Genomic DNA, 18,380 nt, shown 5'->3' with positions numbered 1-18,380 from the left:
AGCTCTGCATACATGTAATTCTGCTAACTATCTGCAGACATTTAGCCTGTTGATGATGACATTCAAAAAGATACAACATGAACAGAATGGTGCAAAAATTAGTATCCTCTGTCAGTGAGCTGAGTAACACAAAGCATGGCAAGACATTGCTGTTAAAACCACATGATGGTGTGCATGTGTCCCTAAGGTCTTCATTGACTCTGTGTCATGTGTGCGGCATCACAGTACATCAATAATGAAGGCTCTTCTTGCTGATTCACACAAAGTAGATGAATTATTCAATCTGAACCCCACACCCACACCCACACACACAATTTCACTCCCTTGGCAAATGCACATGCATAAATACACTTCATATGTGGTCAAGAAAACAAGTCACTATTCAAAGTATCAGACAATTCAACAATATCAACTGCAGAAAGCCGCTTTGAATACCAAATTTCCTGGAATCTAGTCATAAAACATTAGAGATTTGTCAGCTCGCCTCCTTTACTTCCAAATTCATCCCTCTGTAGTCAAAATCCTGTGCCTGTTACCCAACGGCACTGGGATTTTTCCTTCTTATTTCAGTCTCTAGAGTTCAAGGACTTCTTAGATTACGAAGGTGTGGAAGATGGTTTTGAGGTCTAGGATGATGCACTGACAAGACAATTCTACCAGGAATAAGCCTAAACCATGCAGGCCTGCAGGCTAGAAGTCTGGCTCAAGCCACTTCAGGGACTTAAAGAGGATAAATGAATAAGATGGTTTCAGTGGCATTCCTATTTGCTTAGAATGTCCCCCCAAAAGCCACGCTAACTGATCTGACAATCAGATCCTCCCAAAATTCCTTTTCACATCACAATCTCTCCTAGGCATTTATCAAGTAACTCAAGCAGAAACCCTTTCAAAATAGCACTTGGGAGCTATCAAAATTCTACCCTCAGATATTCCACAAAGTTCTCTTTGAAGCTATGGGTAGATGTGAGATTTGGACATCAAGGAGTTGGTGGATGATTAATTGATGCAAGAGGATAGCATGGTTGATTTGCATACATTATGGCAATCTCAGTGATGATGAATAAGTTATATCAATATAATGACATTCCACTCATGTCATGACTCAAATCTCTCCTGAATGTGCTAAGTTCTGCAGGGCTGTCATGAAGACAGAGAGGAATCAGTTCACCTTAAAAAGTGCAAGTCATATCAGAAACTGGTGTCCTAATTTATACTCTTTGCTGACTTTTAAACATTTCTACTAAAGAGGCTGTCAGATATATCACCTCTCTGTCAAAGCATAGGCTTCTTTAAAATGACATGAGTACAAAATTGACAGGTAAGTTTGTCATGATTGGGGAGAACTTTATTTGAAAGTGTTGTCTTAACGTGTGTATGTACGCTAAGCTTGATAGAATTTACTTGCAGAATAAGAAAATACTAATGGAGCATCTTATCACCATACATACTTCAATAACTATTAAACCAAACACATTTAGCATTATTTCACGCCTTTCAGGTTGAAACAATACATTTATGAGGTTATGGTCTAATCATGAGAATAATGCCACTGGGTATTCTCCTCCAGTAAGAACAAGATGGTCTCTAGTACATTCTAAGAACATCATTGAATTGATGGACTAATGGATGGGGTCAGGTCATATTGAATTGGTAATGGCAGAAATGGCCCTTTTGTTATCACTATATATCAGTAATTGTTAAACAAATTAGTCCATACTTCAAGGAATATGTACATCAGGTCTATTAAACAGTTGGCCTACTTCTTCTTTAGGTGAACATTCTACTACTCTCTCCAACTCCATTCAACCTTGAGGAAAAGAATCCCAATATCCCTGTAACCTCTGATTCATTTGTCATGTATGTGATTCACTGTGTTGTCTGTTTGAAATGGTTCATCAGTGACATAAACACTTGTTCTGTTTACATTTGCCCTGGGAATTGCTAGAATTCAGAAACCTTTTCAAAACTCTGTTAGACGTACTCATTCTCATTCACTTCATATGCGAAGCCTTGAGGACTAACTAAGCAAACAGAGGAGAATACATGGTTTGTTATTTCCGTGGAATATGTGGTGCAGCGTAAAACGTCTGGATGTATTGAGTCATCTTCCACTGGAACCAGGGTTAGATAGACAATGGAATGTGCACAGTATACGTGTGCTTGTATATTTTATGTAAGTGTGCATGTACTGCATGTCTTTATACATGGGTGGGTATGCACATGAGTATGTGTGCATGTGTGTGTCCATATTTAAGAGAAAAAGTACTAATGTCGCTGTAATGTCATAGGCCAGCAGGGGAGGGTCAGTACCTCATCTGATTAATGACACATCTCCTCTAATGACAGCACCGACAGGCCAACAAAGCCCCAGGATATTACCATTATCATCACCATCCATATATCTATGTGTCCATCCATCCATCCATCCGTACTAGCTTGCACTAAGACTTCTACCATTTCTTTATCTGAAATACCTGGGTTTGTGTGGAAATTCATCGTATCTCAGTGGCAGGCTGTATGCTGCAAAGGCTCATTTCTCTTGTTGTCAAGATAGCGTGCCGTCCTCTTTGAATGAGGGCAAGTGTGGGTGTGTATGTGGGGAGATAAATCAGCCTGTTTTGTTTGTAATCAAGGTCATGGGAGATGGGTACATTAGTGTTTAAGGAGAAAGGAGGATATTTTTCATTTCCTCATTAGTTAACGGAGCCAGTGCTTGCCTTTGTTCTGATAAAATACAGGTTTAAACAATTCATTGTGGGATGCTGAACCACTATGTCACTTTCTTTTTTAACTGTGTCTCTTAGAGGGATCAAATTGCCACTTATGGCTGTAGTCAGATGCCCAATTACTTAGCCACATAACTTTTGGGGCACTCCAATACCATTGGCCCCTCCAATCCTGGAATGACATGCCAAACCGCACCCTTTACCTTATCTGTACCTGCTGCTCTCCCGATCACTATTCATAGCAGATTACAATACCTTGACTACATTTTCAGGAACCTGTCCCGTCAAGCAAAGCGAGGAGGAAAACAGGATAGTTCACTGCACCCCGGGTCTGAATTACCATGCCGCGGGGTTAAATGGCTGCCGTGATGACCTGTCACACACAATTCTGAGATTATGGCTCCAGGGGCCTCTGATCTTCCCATTCTGCCCTCTACACTCTCCAGATCTTTGCAGGAAGAGGGTGTCTAGAAGTTTATTAGGCACTGGCAATTACCCACAAGGCCCTTTGGGGCCCATATTAAGTGGGTGCTCTTTGACCCTTTCTTTAAACCCTTTCAACAAAGCCGGAGTAATCCCCACCACTGGGCCTGAACAGTGTGTTTTAATCAGAGCACAGACACACAGTAACACACACAGGATAAGAGATAAGAACCGCAAGTGCATATATTTGATATATATGGTCTGATTGGAATTGAAACCCTGAAAACTGGCAGATTTGACTACCAGTAGAGATGACTATGATTGGGGTATCTATAGCTTTAACAGTTCTTGTTGTATTAGACAGTTATGACATATATTAGGTATGTATAAGGTAATTTTATGTATAAATTGTTTCTATGGCTGCACACTATGGGTCGATGACTCAATGGAAATACAATGATTAATCAAGGAAATGTATTTGATTCATGATTCCATCCATCCATCGGGGGGGGGGGGCTGGATCCAATCCCAGCTGACATCGGGCGCAAGGCGGGGTACACGCTGGACAGGTCACCAGTCCATCGCAGGGCCACACATAGACGAACAACCACTCACGCTCACACTCACACCTAAGGACAATTTAGGGTCACCAATTAACCTAGCCTGCATGTCTTTGGATGGTGGGAGGAAGCCGGAGTACCCGGACAGAACCCACGGGGAGAACATGCAAACTCCACACAGAAAGGCCAGGGCAACCGGGGTTTGAACCCACGACCTTCTTGCTGTGAGGTGACAGTGCTAACCACCGCACCACCGTGCCGCCCTGATTCATGATTCCATTTCTAGAAAAACAAAGTCACGTATTTTGTAAGTGAAGATTTCATTACCATTTGGAAAACACAAAACAGATCTTTAAGGCTTTTAGTTTCACAGACTGTGTCAGAATGCAGACAGTGAAATGACAAAACACATTAGTCACTCAAAAACAAATGACACAAAATCTGCATGTAGCATTTATGAGCTTGTGATGTACAGTGATGAATGTGCAAATTATGAAAATGAAAACGCCTCAGAGAAGTTAATCTATTCTATACCAAACAAAGTGTGCTATTGTATGGAAGAAGTATTTATCTCTGGCCACTAGACCTCTGGGATTTACCACAGGTGCAAAGTATCAGGACCCTGCTGTATATCAAGGCATCATTTGAGCATTTAATTGGACATAAAAAAGACCGTTGGGGTGAGCTCAGGCTCACTTTTAATTAAATGGCTTTATCGCTGTCATTAATGTTCCAAGGACTGTGTGTGTGTGACAGCACCCCCTCAAGAATAAATATTCAGATGGCAAAGAGAAAATGATGGATAGTCCCTTGGCTGGCAAAGCAAAGAGAGGGATGGTGGGAGGGGAATCAAAAAGAAAAGCGTCCTCAGGTTCAAGCTCTGCTGTGGGGGATTGAGCTGGTCATCTGTCTATCCATCAGCTTACATCTTGCCCCACATGAAAAAATCTGCTTTGATGTGAACACACACAAAAGCACACTTGTGTTTTTGCTCTTTCGCCCAAGACATCACGCTTATCCCTTTATCAAGCCTGCTTAGACACACATAAACGTCTTCTCTCTAAAGGTGTAGCCTGTTCCCCAAGGCAATATCTGTCCAGGCCCTTGGGCCCAACGGGGGCCCCCATCAGAAGCCACCTTCCATCAGCCACTCTCATTATCCAGAGTGGACCCCCTCCGATCACTATCAACCATTACACCATGATCAAACGGCCCGCACAGGATATTGGGGTGTGTGTGTGTGTGTGTATATATGTGTGTGGGGGGGGGTGTGTGTGCGTGTGTATGCGTGTGTGTTTCAGTGGGGATGCGAGGGTCTGGAGAAGACGGACAGGAGGCAGGGGTCTCACAGTTGGAGACAGATGTCTATGCTGCACACATCGCCTCTCCACCCCACCCAATACAAACACAGACACCCGCGCAGATACGCTGCACGGCAGCTGTAGCAGCAAACACAGCAGAACACTGTCTGCATCCAATATGACCAGCTCAGTCCAACATACAGGCTGACTGGAGATTGTAATACCCCTGCAGTGTACACACACACTGTTAAGAAGCCCTTATCATTTCTTTAGCAACATTTTTGACAGCTGACCTGAAATGTCCCTCCTTCTAAAAAACGACTTGGTTTAAAGTGTAATTCCATTTTTCTCATGGTGCTGTCATTAGGTTCTTTGGCCTGAGAGCATTTTATGGCCTTGAGTAAATGACATAACTAGGTTTGGCTCTCTGAAATGCTCAAATGGCCAACAGCAAAATTGAGCCGGCGCTAAAGCTAAATGAATAGGTATCACAGCGACAGGGCATTTCAATTACTCCTTCCATGAGTCTAGAAGGGTCACCTTCTCGGCCCAAGCATTGCTGCATGCCCTGCACTTTAAGCACACAATCACACACACACATACCCTGTTTATCAATGTTCAAAGTATTTATCCCCTCAAATCCACTCCCTCCATTTTCTTTTGTTCCTTAGTCGTTGGCTGGAGTAACCACTTAGGCCACCGTAGCTTTTGCTTAGTCCCGTCAGCTGAGCCCATTTAGCATCCACAACAGCTGCTCCGACCCCACCCACCCAATCCCCACCACCCTCACAGAGACCGCCCACCCATGCTGCCACCAAACCTGGGCTGATGGTTGAAAAGCAGCTGATCCCACTAGCCAAAATGACAAAAGCATGAAAAATGATTTCCATGCATAGGTTTATTAGAACCTACAGGTTTAAGGTGAATGTTCAGAAAATCTTTTTATGAACAATTAGTAGGGAGATCAGGCAATAAAATGGAAGCAAACAGTCCACTTTATAGAGCACTGGAGTGTTTGCCAAATTGATCATGACCAGAAGTCTCTGCAGCACAAATTAACATGACGTGAAAGCCTCGCCATTTCTCTCAGCAAACCTCAGGAAAACCAATTATCAGCCACTGGGCTCAGATAACTCTGAAATGAAATCCACAAGTCACTGTAATGCTTTGCAGGCAGATTATAAGCCTGTTATTAGCATAGATAAACCTCTTCTAACAACACAATCAGCGTGCTAACCCTAGAAAATTACATTCAATTTAAAATTCATGTCATCCTCTCATACTGCCTAAGATGCCTAAATAAATGATAAAATGCGTTCTCTCCGTGGCTACATGTAAAACACTGCCTAAAATGGATTTAAGTGATAAAATATGAGAAACCACTATCTCCCACCCACCCCCAGCGCTACTGAGAAAAAAATAGATGAGGTTATCTGTCAAGGTGCAACGTGTCACAGCTTTTTAAGCGCTCATAAATGCCTGGGCCTGGCCCCTCCACGGTGTCTTGTCACACCCAGACGTGTGGGCAGGGGGGTGGGCTAGGGTTGGATGAGGAGCGGGTAGGAGGTGTGGGGGGCTAATACTTGGCAGTGGTGCAGTCTGCAGACAATATGACCGTGGGCCCCACATGCAGCAGTGGGACAGCACAAGAGGCCCTCATTATCAGCCACACAGGCGCTAAAGGGAAAAGGGGTGCTGATGGGGAGGGGTTAGCAGTGTGTGTGTGTGTGTGTGTGTGTGTGTGTGTGTTATAATGAAGCATGTGGCCCATAACATGCTGAAGAAGAGAGGTTGAGGATGATCAGGCCAACTTGTGGGCGCCCTGTTAGCATGGAGACAACAAAACTGTTTTCCTGCTTTACATGGGAGTGTATGTGGTAAAACAATGGAAGTCCTACAGAAATGACTGGGAGTTTGGAAGGTTGCGCATACTAATTTATATGAAACAAATGCATGCATGCTGGCGGGTTTGTTCAGATACGTTTTATTTTCTTGGTCGGGAATGTCGACATCTGGACCGGTCTAACGTAACACTGAGCCATGCAGTCATGTGAGATGTATATATGTCGATGTGTCTGTTCATCCACTAGCTATAATTATTTTTTTTACCATTCCTTAAAAATAATCAGTACAATCAGTAATATCTTTGTAAAAGTGTTAGTTTGAGAAGAGCGTAGCCACATGGCGACTTCCAGGACTGTGATTGGTTAGCCTGGGCTACTTGTGTTTGTTCATTCAAGTGCCCGATGTGGGTAGAGATTGTTGAGAGTGAAAGTGAAGCTGAACAAAGGCTCAGCTATCGTCTCCTTTTCAGTAACACACATTGAACAAAGCTGTCTCCACTGCAAACCTTCCGCTCACCGCGATCAGCACTCCATGAAACAACGAAAATGCAGCGACTGCACAGAGTAGTCAGAAATGTTCCTTTCCAGCCATTACTTGTTTCACAAAGTGAAAGTGACTATAAATCAAAACCTACCCCTTAGAAATCTGTGTCGAGACTCCCGTTAAGCCCTTGCCTCAAGCATAAATCCGGCTACCTACAGCGCACATTACTGCCTGCACTGGCTGAATATCATAATCTGGAGAATCGTCCAATAAAACCCCAATTCCTTGAGATACTGGGCTGCACCAAAGATTTTCTCAGGGTGAAAATATTTTATTACCTTGGCTGTCTTTATTTCTCCTTTATATGCCATCAGCCATTTTATTAAGTAAAGTGTACAGGCTCATCTGGTTCATCCAGGTAGTTTTGTCAAGACAAAGATAAAGTAAAAGATAGTTAAAGATGAAATATTAATGGTACTTTGGAAATGATAAATGATCACGAGGAGTACATCACTCAGGCTTTGTGAGTCTCACTGTATGTGTGTGTCCAGAGAGCTATTAAAGGCCTTGGCTAACCTTCCATACCTCCTGCTGGATCTTCACCCCCCTCTGCCTTCCTTCCCCCATCACACATACATGCACACACTCAAACAGAGCAGAACAAGCCGGAGGCATGCCAGGCCCATTTGATTGAAATAACCATATTTCAAGTCAAGAGGGGGGCCGTATTAAAATACTGCTTGGCAGGCAAAACCTACCCCCAACCCCTCCCATTAACCTGGTCCTGCAAACAGTGCCCCAAGTTTATGCACAGACACTGATAAAGCCGGTCTACTGTAAACACAAACGTGTGTACATTCATACACACACCAACGGTCACAGACAAACTTCTCCTCATACGCGTGTAAATCCCTTCAATCTCCTGGCATGGTAAGTGTTCACCTATGTGTGGCTCAGCAGCAGGTTCCCATCCCAATTCTGAGCTGGTGCTGCTGCTCCGGCTGTGCTCACCCACCCAGCAACCTTGAGGTTAATCCACCGCAAACCTCCCCTGGCATGCCATGTTGGCCCTGTGTGCGTGTGTGTGTGTGTGTCCATGTGTTTTTTTGGCCAATTTTTCATCTATGTGTTTTCATCTCTGCAATTCCTGATGGGATACACACATGACTCCCCCAACCCCTGACAACTTGCAGACCAAACTCAGCAGAGTATGGACTCTGTGACTCTCTGGAAATTAAAGTAACACTGTGGTTACCAGGCTCTCGGATTTTCCTCCAAGAAGTGATAGGATGGAATGGGGCAGAGTGGTGGTAAGAGAGACGTCCTTCAAACAGAGAACCCAGCAAAGTGCCACAAGCATCCACAGCCGCAGCTGAAGTGTCCTTGGGCTAGACAATGATTTGTTTCCTACTGCAAGGTGCTGTTGTGTGGCTGGCCCTGACTTCTGACCTCCTGCAGTGAGGAGCAAGAAAAACTATTTCCTGCCGTGGATCAATAACATCACATTATTAAAAAGCTGTGTATAAGATTTATTTCTCCCTCTCTTTAGTCTCTTAATAGGAACTGGTGATAAACAGTATGACCTCTGAGGGGGAAAGATATGTCAGATGGAGTACAGTCAAGGTGAATGGTTGTTCCATGTCAAATCTATCAGTTTAATGAAGCTTTGTATTTATTGGCAAGTGGAGGAATTCAGTCCAGCAATGTATACGTTTGATGTTAAAAGAAAAGGACTATAGATTATTTTGGACTATGCCATGCACGAGTCTCCTCTTTAATTGAAACTGGCATGTAGCCTCTAGGAGGTGCATCACAAAGCCCTGCAACTCTTTTTTGTTACAAAAGCAAGCGTGTGCCTCTCTTATGGACACTGATGTAAATGATAGAGACAGAGACATACCACATCACTTCAAATTATCCCAGCTATTCCTGAAATATTCAAACAGTTTGACAATACTTAATTCAGCTTGAATGTCCCTCCACTCCTCATAAAGCTGAATAAAATGATCAGGAAAAGTGGTTCACGCCTGATCGCCAGGCTTGTAAAAACAGCTTATGCCCTTTTGACAAAGAAAGATCTGTCAACAAAAGCACAGACATTTTGGATTGGATTTTAAAGGAACGTTTTTGCTTTAGTTGGAAATGCGCCACGCCTTTAGAAACTGTGGATGAGAGGAGATGAAACAGCATTTTGATGGGAGTTGCTTGGCAAAAACAAGCCAGCAGAGAGGTTTGGAGAAAAAAAAATCTGGACTGCATGCTAAGAAGGGAGGAGGAAGAGGAAGAGGAGGAGGGAGGGTGGGGTTTCAAACATGCACATCCATACACGCACTTAATTAGATATTTGTGATAAAGAATATGAGGTGTGGAGGGTGAGGTGTGTGCATTTGGTGTGTGGTGTGTGTATATGTATGTGACTCCAAATACATACAAGGAGCAAACAGACAAATGTGGTCGGTGTGAAGGATAAAATAAGGAGGAGTAAAGAGTGCAAGACATTACTAGGGAGTGCAGAAAAAATTACGACAAACCCAAGCCCCCCCGCCCCCCAGCCCCGCCTCACAACAATACCATTACAGGGGTGGTCAGGCTTCTGTGTGTGGTCAGCTAATAAAGCAATTGTCTGGCCCTGAAAAGAGGATTACTTTAATCTAGTAATGGCCAACGTGGTGCGGCCTATTGCAGTGGGGTAAGAGGGTCGCCGGGAATAGCTGAGAAGCCCATTGTAAGGCAACTGAAGTGTCCCCCTCCACCCACCAACTCGCCTGCCCCGAACTGCCCTCAGCTGACCCTCCGGCACTATCAACTGTAGTTCACCCATCTGGAAAACTAGAAACACTCTTTAACTCGACCTCAAGGGGAACGGGGTGGACAGAGGCGCCTATAGACAATCGGCAGCCCCAACACAAACCCACTAATACATAACCCATTAATTATTTACCGCTGCAGTGGGACGGTGGCAATGAGCACCTTCAAGAATTCCAACAATAAGGCATTTCAGGGGAAATTATAACAAGGTGACTTAGGCCGTGTTCAGACCGACTGTAGGACTACATCATAAAGCACAGCCTCCTCGTTCAGTTCAATGAGAGCACTAGAGTGATTTTAAAAAAACAGTTGTCGAACAAAAAAGCTGCAACGATGCAATGCAAAGTAAATTATTTGCGCATGCCGATCCCTAGTATATTCCTAGAATATTTTGTAACGTCATGCCTGACCGGGTGGAGAAAATCCTATGTCATAGTATTGTACATCATGATTCAGTGTTTTGGCATCTGTTGAGCCTTTCAATTCGTGGATGTAGCACTCACACTGGACTCCCTGGAAGTGAATCATCTCACCTGTACACAGTGGTGCACAGCCCTTTGTATATATTTTTTTAACCCAGTGCTATTTTCAGTCTGAATGCTTGCTGATTGTGGGATCTTATAGTAAGATGTTGACTTTGCAGCTACTGTTCATAAAAGCTAGTCCTAGTATTGGTGGAAAAACACCCACACGTTTGCTGGGAGATGGATGGCTACAAGCTAAAAACAATGCAGGAGAACACTGGCAGTAGCTTATGAGCAGTTTTCTATGCTTTCTCACCATCTAGTAAGTCCTGTCAATTGACACTGTCTTCTTTCCCTGCTGGTGCCTGAGAGGTGAAGAAGGTGAATCTTTTCTTTGACATCAGCGTCTTCCTGTTGGAAGCGAGCCAGTCTGCCTGCGTCAGATGACCCCCCCCCCCCGTCAGCTGTCCCTGTCTGCTAACGCATCTTACGGTGGAAGCCCAACCGACGCCACAGTTCTTCCTGTCAAACGTACACGAATGTGCTCACATAGCTGGAGCAGATGGTCAGGCCTTGTATCCTGCCTCGCGCCCAGCACACTTTTTTACCTGGGTTACAGTGCCACGCCTGTTCATACCCTTACACTGAAAGGGGAGGTGGCAACTGGGGGAGGGAAGAGCAACAGTTCCAATTTTCCACCCTGTCAACAAACTCTAAAAACAGATGGATCTCGGAGCAGAAATCCATTTAGCTCCACTTGAATGACTTAAGCCGCCGTTCACTGACCTTTTCTAACTCTGAGGTGGGAGCGCAACTTAAGGAGAAATGAATCTTGTACAAATACGCACGAGTAGAAATCAATAAGCATTTTCCACAGCTGTTTACCCTCGTATTTACCATTTACAGACAGGTCAAATATACCTAAATCCCTCTGAAATACCTTTTTCACCACAAAGATCTTGTGACTGGTATTACTTCGGCCATACCAAATACTCAAGGGGTATTGCATCGGTCTATACAAACGTTGAAAGGTTAATTTTAAGCGACAAACCGCCCTTGAAACAGTCCCTATGCTGTTCCCAATCAGGGAATTGGAAATGTGACAAAAGATAAACTGTGACAGAAGTGGACAAAGATGTACATATTAAAAGCACATACAACAAGGCTGTTAAACATGCTCTCATTGCTCACTAAATTGCTCTTGATACGACAGTGGCAAACAGCTCTCAACATAAAAGGAAGAACATGACCCCTTTATTCATATGAAGGGAAACTGTGTCAATTAGCTGAATGCTAACCTGTGACTTGGAATAAAGTGATATTTTCTGGCACTCAAATATACATGCTTACAATGTGCTGAGAGTTGAAAATAATGTCTCTTGCTAAAAACCAATGAGAGGATGTCCAGTCTGGAATGAGTCGTCCTGCAAGTACAAAAAATTGCAGAATAACCAGAATGAGTTTCCATCTGGCAGGTAGAGTTGGTTTTACAGCAGTCAGAATGACTTTCACACCAATTTGAATATGTCGTCTAATGGTCTAACCAATCAGCATCCAATTACCAGTTTAAGTTCACAAGTAATATATACACCAGATTATCTAAATGACGTTGTCCAGTGATAACAAGGAAATGTTTAGGTATCGCAGTCATAAGTCCTGCTGCCCTTTGAAAAGGAGGAGCTCAAACGTAACCCCAACCTGTTGTTCATTCCACACAATGATTTTCCCAATAACTCCACTGCTTTGTTTACTACAAAGTGCTGTCCAAAGATCACAACAAGTTAGGTGAAGACTATCTTGATTCTTACAGGGCTCCATTTGTGGTTTAACATTCACTCTTACACTAATTTTACTGCTTAATGACAAGACTGCCAACCAGATGCTTCTCCCTCTGTTGCATTAATGTCCTCCCTTTTTATCGGCCCTGTAATGATGCTCTGGGTTCGATTGATTGGCTTGAACCTTGTATTGATTGTGCTGGCCTGCCGTGCTTACTGTCTGTCATTAATGACGCCTGAAACTCCCCAGATGTATCCTGCTTCACGTGTTTTGTGATGAATTGGTGGATTTGTTTTGAGTTACCAACTCTGCATGTTTGTGTCTGCCATTTGCAATCACTGTCGTATCTGTTATTTGTGTTCTGCTCGGTCTATTTCCCTGTCGCAGCTCATCACAGAGGGCATAACAGCCTTTTGTTCTACTTTCTCTACTGATTCAGCCCTGACTTGTGTTTTTTCATGATGCCCCCTCATGCACCCTACGGGCACATTCAGACAGACATTAGCAATACATTAAAAAACATAGACTCCTCATTAATTTCAACGAGGACGCTGCTTAGGTGCAGCAGGGGTTGATGCTGCAGAGGGCTCTGGCTCAAAAATGCATAGCAGTCTGGTTTATCCTGGTTCAGCTGTTGCCCCTGAGCGGTGCACCGTCTGACAGTACACTGTGGTGACCAATCAACTACACAGAAGTACAAATTACACGAACAGGAAAATCTTGTAGCATGTGTATCTCGTAGACATAGAGGGAGCTGTGTAAATTCCCAGTTGCAATTCTGCCCAAAATAAGTATAAACTGCTCTGTAGTGTCTTTGGGTCTGATAAGGCTTCCAACTGGACTTCCTGGTTCATATATCTGTCTCTTAATCTGTAGCCTGAAGCAACACACCAACGCCACACAGCCCCTTGTGTAGGTTTGCCAGAGGGCTATTGTTGGCCTCAATGAGCCCCGACAGGGGGTCATTTGCATCCTGTAAGGCTGTGAGAAATGACTCTCAGTCTTAATCAAGATACTGAAACAATGAAATGAAATACATTCAGGCTTATTGTGGATATAAAACAGATCCAGATTTTTTTTACCTTTATTAAAATTCATTGTGATTCCATATCGTTTGTATTCGTATTACCTATTTATATGGAGGGTAGCACCTGAACATTTGTTCAGTCCCATCCAACACCACACACTGCTGCTATAAGAGTGGCCTAAAGTGGCATTTTTTGAGTTGAATCAACAGCTAACATTTATTTTGAGACTTTCTAGTGGACTGGACCAGGACTGGTGTTGCTTTTCATGTGCATGCATGTGTGAGCATATGAATAGATATATACAGGAAACGACCAGTGAGGACAGTCATTTAGCACTGGACATTTAGGACTGGTGTGTGTGGCAGTGCAAGCGCCTGTGATCAGCAGCTCAGAGAGATAATGGGGCATGATTGGACACAATGGTTGGAGCAAGGGCCTTTATTGTTCTCCCCAGCCCCTGTGGCCCCTGTACTACACTGTCGTTAAAGGGGGGGAGGAGGTTAATGCTCTTCCTCACACCACCTGTTGTCAAAGCCTCTCCCCCCGAACCACCCCCGCCTCAACCCCTCATCCTTATGCCTTTGTCCCACTGACCCTTTATGACACACAGAAACAAACACACACACACACACACACACACACATACACACTGGTAGGACTCGCCTTTAGTATGGTCTAATTAATTCATGGCTATCCTCTGGAGGAGGGTTTGGCTGGTGGCGCTGGCTCAATGACCGGCAGACGGCCGGATCATACAGAGGGGGTTAAGCCAGAGGCCCATGGCCTCACTCCGGCCATCTGATCCCCCTCTTTTAAGACCAGAATGGCCACCGGCTCTGTCCTCCACAAGGCTGGGACCTGCAATCCCATTAGTGAAGCGTGAACACATCTCAGAACTCACACAGATAGACAGACAGAGACACACACACAAACACAGAGAGGAGAGCTTGTTATCAAGCAAGAGAATATCACTGCTGAAGAGTTCAGTATGACAGGTGATAGTGTTACTGTATCACTCCCTCTTGGCTCAGTGTGCCAAAAACAAATACCCACATATTGATTCATGGTAACTACGTGGGTGTGATGAAGCATGACGACATACAGTACATATCCTAATGCCCAATCTTAGCTGGCAAAACGCAGAGTAGGAGGATACTGGCAAATAAGACTCAGCAGTGTGGGTGCCTTGACAAATGGTTGTGAAAAGACAAAGTGCTTTAGACAGCTGGTGGAAAACATTGTCATACTGCTATGACAGCGCAGGAAGATGCAGCGAGGGCTGAATGTGAAACTCATAGCATTGGTATGTATACTCATACACCACTCACATTTTCTTTTCTTTTTTCTTAAATCAGCCTGTCATGGTGTTAGAGATGATACATGCTTTCGCTCAATTCCTGGATGCCTATGGAATCATGATTATGTTATTTGATTCAATAGACACTAAAATTGAACCAAGATAGCCGAATATTTCAGTTTTATTCAGAATACACCAAATACATAAAAAAGGCCTGACCCATTTATGAATGTCCCCTTTCACACTGGCAAAAAATCACTGGCTTTTGTCTTCGGGGTGAAAGGGTACAATCGGCATTCACTCCTGGGTCAAATGACTGCAGTAGTCACAGGTATTTATCGACACCCAAATTTCCCGCCCTTTTCCGGTGCGACTCCAATCCATACAGGCTAACAGTCCATCAGCTGTGTGACTTCACATCCACGCTGTGACGTTATTCAGAGCACACAAACACAGTAAACACACCTGTCACCTGCCCAGCACGGTGCTGTTAAACCAGAAACAGACCAGCTACACCTTATTTCTACACACAGCAACATTGTCACTGGCCTCCATGCTGCTTTCTGCTGTATACTAAAAAACAGAAAAGGCAAACTCTTTTACCGGCAGTGTAAATATATGTATTTTCAGCAAGTTGTTGATTAAAAGACCCAAATATATGCACTAATTTTGGTGTAAAAAGGTATTAGTTTCTGACTCTGAAAAAGTGGGAAAAAAGTAAACTTCCTACAACTACTGTATCTTTGAACTCTTCCTTTAACCAAGGCACACAGACTCTATGAGATATTCTGTGTGATCTCCCTTTAATAACTAATGTAATAACTAATGTAATAGTTTTTCACTTTCATTCAGTGAGCCCCCCTGGGGAGGCCCACCTCCCACCCTGAAAACCTCTGGCATAGCAGATCATATCAGCTCATTCAAAGTAGGCTAACAGCTAAAAGCAGCTCACAGGTTAACAGATAAAACTATTGTTAACAAGAATAGGTTTAAAGATAAGAAACTGTTATTCAGTTTAGGCAAATGGGAACATCCTGTTTTTACAGTGCACAGGATGGCATTCAGGCTGGAGAGTAATGGCTTTCATCAGCTTTACTTCAACATCATCACATAAAGACTTTTTCCCTCCCACAATAAACTTACTTAAAAACCCTATTTACCTGGTGGTTGGAACAGATCTGACTTGGCTCATACTCTGATTTATAATATAATTTATATTAACAGGTGTTTACAGAAACTGGTAGCAGGTCAGTGGGAGCTTAGCTGTACCCCGCAGGTACTTGTACGGTCTTAGTAGATGTACATAGTGGGATTGCACTCCACTGTGTATGACAGCATGCACAGAGCTCCAATCACATCCCATATGGCTCCAGACCACTGGGGTTAATAAGAGGGACAGAGGGCAGCTCGAGGAGTGCAGCGACAGAGGAGGGAGGGGGCAGAGACTTTATCTCTTTTAACAGAATCGTCTAACCTACACTTCTCTCCCACTATAACTCTTTCCTAACACCAAACCCCCAAATCCTTTCAGCCATTTCCAAATCCATAAACCCTGAAATCCATTTTTCGGCACAGGGGTCTCAGTGATCAAAAACAGAATGACAGGTGTGTGTGTGTGTCTGTGTGTGTGTGTGTGCGTGTGTGTGTGTGTGTGCATGCATGTGTCTGTGTGTGCGTGAGAGGGAGACAGAAAGAGAAAGGAGGATCCAAGTGGTGACAGTGCTGCTCAACTGTTTCTCCCACCCTGGTGTCTAGGATTACTACGAGTGAGAAAGTTGGCCCAGGCCACCGCTACAAAGGCTTACGGACGTACACACCCACATACACACAGACACGCAAACAAATTCACACAAAGGCAGAGGAAAACAGGAGTTTCATCACATCTTCACCTGTTCATTCCCCAACTTCCACAAGGCAGCTGCCATCATGAACACTGAAGGCTTAACCTCCAAACAACCTTTAAAAAATTGGCGGGGGTTTGGTTTGGAGGGGCATAAAACCCTCAGAGGTTACCAGTTAGTTTTATTTGAAATGCCCCTGACCCCGCCCCCAGCGCCTTCTCCTCCCCTGTTGGTGTGAATATTCATGAGCCATAAAGCCAGGCGGTAGAGACGTAGCAGGCGTAATAAAAACATCAGAGGTATAAAACTCAAAGAAAAAGCCGCCAGGAGCTCGGGCGAGTCACTCTGAATGTTAAATCCTCACCTAGCGGTGTCTGGCCTGTTGGGTCCATTGTGCTTGACTGACCTTTATGCATGACATCAATTGGCCTCTGCTCCTGGCACATAACTTTGTAGGCCACATTTTCAGGATCAAATAATCTCTTCTAATGTGTGAAATTGGATAGGATTGGGGCAAATGCAAGATTTTTGGGGCTTACTGCTGGATGACAGCTACACTTACAACACAGATGTGCATTTTGGTAACTCATGACACTGTGTACATTTTACATTTACATTTCCTTTTGATCCTGCATTTGTATCAAGGTTATGTGGCGTGATATTCTACCTGTTTATCTTTAAGACATTGACACGTCACTGCAATGTTTGTCTAAAAAATATCTGAGGTTACACTAAACCTACTGAAGCTTATAAAAAAACTCTTACAGTTCATGCATCAAACAATTATGTCATGTTTTAGACTATAGTGTCATTAATAATAAATGGAAATTGTTACTGAGGTAACACAGTTATTGGGGGCCTAACTGTCAGTATGAATGTTTGCAAAGGAAAGGTGGTCTGCACACAAACAGGTTTTTCACTTTCCAACACTTCATGTTATAACAAGGTATTGAACCTGTGTCCATGACATGGTGCACTCAGCACTTCCAATGGGGGGTGTAAGTTGATTATACTGCAGAGGTTGTGTGAAATACTTTTTTAATATTCTTTCGCCATTGGAATATGGCACAAGGGACTGAATTCCAGCTACAGCAGATGTTCACCATCAGTGAGAAATCTACAAACATTTTATAGCCACCTTTTAAGCCTGCACAGGGTGTTTGATCTTCAAGAGACAGATTTCGAGTGGAGTATCACTTTAAAGCTGAAATCCATAACTTTGTGCACTTTCAAACAGATGATGGGGTGTCTAGTTTTACATTTGTTTGACCTCTTAGGACTCGTTTATCAACTGCTGGGTCTGTTAAAGCACTTTAAAAAGATTGTGCCCTTGTCCTCTTTGGTACGCAAAGCCATTAACATGTAACATGAAACACTACAAAATGAAGCACTTCCACAAAAGTCAGGTATATTTGTCAGCACTGCCAGTTCATCCATACTGCATACGGCTTTCATCACCCTGCCTGCCTCTCAGCCTGCAGCAGATGGACTGTGAGGGGTTAAAACTCCTGATCCTTCCACCCTTCCCACTGGGTTGGCTTCCACCCTGATACCAAATATACACACCAATACACAATGCAGCTCCCTCTCAGTTTGCCCCCAGTGCTTCCAAGTCATAGGCTGGGGAGCAAAGTGACACCGTGCCACAAAGTGCCATCTTGCGCCTTCTCTGCCACACTGAGGCCCCTGGCAGCTCCAGGAGGGCTTATGCGCCTGCAGCCTTATCTCCGGCACCATTGGTACCACGCAGAGGGGGCTGGCAGGAGCTGGCACTGGCTTGGCTTTGGCACTGGCCACTGTTTGTTCTATATAACCTCTCTCTCCC

The 18,380-nt window shown here is 43.9% G+C and overlaps 1 protein-coding gene across 3 annotated transcripts in view; it reads right to left on the bottom strand.

The window, feature by feature from the left end:
* Positions 1–18,380, bottom strand: part of robo3 (roundabout, axon guidance receptor, homolog 3 (Drosophila)) — an 81,523-nt gene that overhangs the window by 42,285 nt on the left and 20,858 nt on the right. The window lies entirely within an intron of this gene.

This window comes from Micropterus salmoides, unplaced genomic scaffold (genome assembly GCF_014851395.1).
Source record: "Micropterus salmoides isolate LMB-PRFRI ecotype aquatic unplaced genomic scaffold, ASM1485139v1 Ms_hic_scaffold_9, whole genome shotgun sequence".
Taxonomy (NCBI): domain Eukaryota; kingdom Metazoa; phylum Chordata; class Actinopteri; order Centrarchiformes; family Centrarchidae; genus Micropterus; species Micropterus salmoides.
The sequence above is the reverse complement of the archived record's forward strand: the minus strand, read 5'-3'. Positions and strand labels throughout refer to the sequence as shown.